The sequence below is a fragment of the Xyrauchen texanus genome, chromosome 7 (genome assembly GCF_025860055.1).
Source record: "Xyrauchen texanus isolate HMW12.3.18 chromosome 7, RBS_HiC_50CHRs, whole genome shotgun sequence".
NCBI classification, from domain to species: Eukaryota; Metazoa; Chordata; class Actinopteri; order Cypriniformes; family Catostomidae; genus Xyrauchen; species Xyrauchen texanus.
This window is the reverse complement of record NC_068282.1, coordinates 14,048,620-14,052,989: the sequence shown is the minus strand read 5'-3', so window position 1 is coordinate 14,052,989 and position 4,370 is coordinate 14,048,620. Positions and strand designations below refer to the sequence as shown.

The 4,370-nt window shown below is 36.8% G+C and overlaps 1 pseudogene; it reads left to right on the top strand.

Annotated features, from left to right (window-relative positions):
• The first annotated feature begins 1,924 nt into the window (after positions 1 to 1,924).
• Positions 1,925 to 3,603, top strand: LOC127646203 (green-sensitive opsin-1-like; annotated as a pseudogene).
• Positions 3,604 to 4,370: the final 767 nt, after the last annotated feature.

Sequence of the window (4,370 nt, the reverse complement as noted above, 5' to 3'; positions counted from 1 at the left end):
CAGTTTTTTGCAGGTTCACCACTACCGGTGAAGAGATGCAAACATCTGGCAAACATTTGCGGTGAATCACAAGCTCATGTGCATGTGAAAAAATGGCAAATTTGTGGCTAGTTTGACAGAACTTTTGTTTTTTTGTAAGAGGAAGCATTTAGCACAAATTACAATGTTACCCTAAATAACACACATGTAAACTAATGATAAAAGTTAACTTCAATTTAATTTTCTAAGTATAATGGCAACTAGTCTGAAAAAACAGACCAGAATGGACCAGCATGTTTCTTGAAAATTGGAAAAACTTTGACTTGAGGTTTTTGTAGCTTAGAAAATTCTATTCAGATAGAGCCGATTGAATTAGGGTGCCTACATATTGGACTTAATGATATGCAAACAGATTTATTTAAATGGGGATGGTGTGTTGGAATGACGGAAAAGGAAACAGGAAGTGTTTCTGAAGATAATTTTTTGACAGGCTGGTCTGGTTGTGCCTTCGGAAATCCAATTCGCTGTATGCCCATTTAAATTAAAACTGATAAGGCTCTTCTCACATCCTCCAAATGGAGCTTATGCATTCCTAACTTTCAAGCGCTCTGCCTGAAATTTTCATAGTGTGTAGGCACCATTAGTAAAACCAAACTCTCTAGATACTCTATGTATACAGTCTGGTGGCTTTGAAGTGGACTTGCTGAGGTATCCAGTTTTTGTTTGGTTGAACTTAAGAAGAGCAATGCTGAAGAATGTATCTTCTATGATCGTTGTCCATATGGATATGACTGGTGAGTATCCCATTCAATGTTCACAGACATACAGAGTTGGCAAGTCATACAGTTTTGGTTAGTCGAAATTACTTTTGTGGTCAGGGTTTAATGGATATACAGGCAACACAAAGATGACACAAAGATCCTAGTCTATCTTTTATACTTCAAACTGTTTTTTAGAGATAGACTTTGCATTATCGGCATAGAGTCTGGGCCACATTAGCCGTGTTTCCACTATTGGGCCAAATGAAAGTGTGCTAGTGCGTGCCAGGTACAGTTGCATTCCAACTGTCACTTCCGAGGCTTCATTATGCCTCCTCTGGTCCAATGGCCTATGGCCTTTGGCCCGTCGATTACCCTTGGGCTAAAAAAGGCCAACTGGGTATTGAGGCGTGGTCAGTGTCAATTTCCCAATTTTTCATAACTAGCTACCAACTTATCTCAACAGATCAATGGAGAATGGAGAATCGTCAGTACTGGTAATTAGACAAAAGCAGGGGTCTTCTGAATATTTGGGCTGATGAAAATTTGTAACATCAAATCGACAGCTTCTGCTATATTAAATTATTATATATATTTTTAAATAAAATCCAGAATTAGGCTATTTTTAATTATAAGCTATTTAACTTTCATTTTTCCAATGGGATTTTTTTTTCAGTTGTTAATTAATTTATTTTAAGGCATAATGTGCCTTTATTCACATTAGGTCATTAACAGAATCCCTTTAACGTAATTTTTTTTTTTTTTATCATTAAGTTGGAGTTGGTTGTATTTACTCAGAATCCCTTTAACGTAATTTTTTTTTTTTTTTATCATTAAGTTGGAGTTGGTTGTATTTACTCTTGAAGAGGATCATGACATACTAAAGAGAGGGTAATATGAGATGAGTATGCTATGCTTGTGCAAACATGTGAGATGCTTAGGTGGCACTTGGAACTCTTCTAATCTCTTCCACTAATCTCAGGGGAAGGAGATGGATATCATATAAAAAAGAAGGTCGGACAGGTCAATACAGTTTTTAAGACTGAAGTCAAATCTCCTTACTGGTTACAAGAAAGCTCCCCTCATACCCCCTTGGTGCTTGCTAGAAAAAGTATATAAGTATGCAGATGGCGGTGGTGACTTAACTTGGACTCTTCTGGTGGTAGCTTGCAACTTTCTGATTTAAGATGAATGGCACAGAGGGTGAAAGCTTTTACATACCCATGTCAAATAGGACAGGGCTTGTCAGGAACCCTTTTGAGTACACACAGTACTATTTAGCAGAACCATGGAAATTCAAGGCGTTGGGTTTTTATATGTTTTTACTCATTATTTTTGGTTTACCGATCAATGGGCTGACATTAGTGGTCACAGCTCAACACAAGAAACTACGACAGCCTCTCAACTTCATTTTGGTCAACTTAGCTTTTGCTGGCACAATTATGGTGATCTTTGGATTCACTGTTTCTTTCTACTGCTTGATGGTTGTCTATATGGCATTAGGGCCTCTTGCTTGCATGATGGAGGGATTTTTTGCAACACTTGGTGGTAAGGATGAATTTTGTTTTTACATATTTCAGTCCTCAATCCAGAATTGTGCAAAGCAATATAATCTTAATTTAACTCTTATCTGCTGCACTAATAGGACAGGTTTTTCTATGGTCTCTGGTGGTGCTTGCTGTTGAGAGGTACATTGTGGTCTGCAAGCCAATGGGAAGCTTCAAATTCTCTTCAAACCATGCAATAGCAGGCATTTCTTTCACATGGACCATGGCCTGCAGTTGTGCCATGCCCCCACTTGTAGGCTGGTCCAGGTAAACCTATTTGACAAACAGAAATGTGTTCAAAGCCAAATATTTGGATTGGCCTTGAACCTTGTGAAATTGGTTAAAATAATCTTCAATAATTATTTTTTTTTACACAGGTACATTCCTGAAGGTCTCCAGACATCATGTGGACCAGATTACTACACCCTTAGCCCTGTGTACAATAATGAATCATATCTCATGTACTTGTTCACTTGCCATTTCTTAGTACCTGTTACTACAATCTTCTTCACTTACGGAAACCTTGTCTGCACAGTTAAGGCTGTAAGTCCACTTTTTATTTAAGTATATTTAAATCACACCCATTAAAGACATATCATCATGATCAATATTTTAATATATCTTGTTTTCAATCATGAAATATCTAGGCTGCAGCTCAACAGCAGGATTCAGCATCCACCCAGAAGGCTGAAAAGGAAGTTACATGAATGTCATCCTGATGGTTTTGGGCTTCTTGGTAGCTTGGGTTCCTTATGCTATCTTTGCTATCTGGATATATTTAAACAGAGGAGCTGCCTTCTCTGCACAAGCCCTGGCAGTTCCTTCCTTTTTCTCCAAGTCCTCAGCCTTGTTTAACCCTATCATCTATGTGCTTCTCAACAAACAGGTGGGAGCTTTTTACTTCTTCATGATACATAAGTAGCTAACTCCAAAACCACTTTACATATCAGTTTCCTTGTTTTGCATATACCATACACATGTAATGAAAAAAATAAACATTGTTCAGTTACAAGCTGCTCTTCAAAATAATCCTACATTTGGTAGTATTAGTCATTACTTGCATAAATATATATATATAGTAAAATGGTAATGTAAAGTGTGACCCTGAAGCCTATTGATAAAACCAGCAGAACATGCTAATATCCTTTATTGTTTGTTTTTGTAGTGGCACATTTATAACTCAGATTTACAATATTTCTTTCCAGTTCCGTAGCTGCATGCTGACCACCCTCTTCTGTGGAAAGAACCCTCTTGGAAATGATGAGTCCTCAACTGTGTCCACCAGTAAAACAGAAGTGTCCTCAGTTTCTCCAGCATAAATGAGCCAAAACTTGTTGCAACATTGTGCATGATCACTCTTTTCACATTTTAATCATGAAATGTCTGGACACTTGTCTAATCTCTCTACAATGTATTTCAAATGTTATCAAATTTTCTCATCATCATTGCTATTGTGGAATGTTTTGTTTGGAATATGCATTTTTGCATAGAGATGAGATTATCTATTTTGCTGCCTGTCACATATTTTTCTGTAAATAGTCTTTCAATACTTGTACTAACTAGATATCTATAAATAATTGCATGCACGCAAAAGTAACATTGAACTCTCTTTCTTTCTCTTAAATTTTAAAATGGCTTAGACAGTTGGCAAGTTGGCAATTCGTTGAAAAAACAAATTGAAAAATAAACAGCTAGAAATGTAAGAAATATATGTGCGGGGGTGGTTATTTTATAGATTAGAACATTGGTTCTAAACCTTGGGGCCAGGAACCACTAGGGGGCCTCAGCACACTTCCAATGGGGCCTCAAGTTGACTTAAAATAAATTTAAAATAGGAAATATTAAAATAATTAAACTTAATTGAAATGTTAAGATGTATGCCTACAAATTATAAACAGACTCTTTCTGAAACTTCAAAAATTATCCATGATCAATTATTTTAATCAGACATGTCTAGTTACAGGCGAGGGGCCCTTCAAAGATTGTCTTGGACAGTGGGTGGCCTTGGAGTCAAAAAGGTTGAGAACCACTGGATTAGAACATGTTACAGTTAAATCTAATTAGGCTAAATTCACATTGTTCGTAG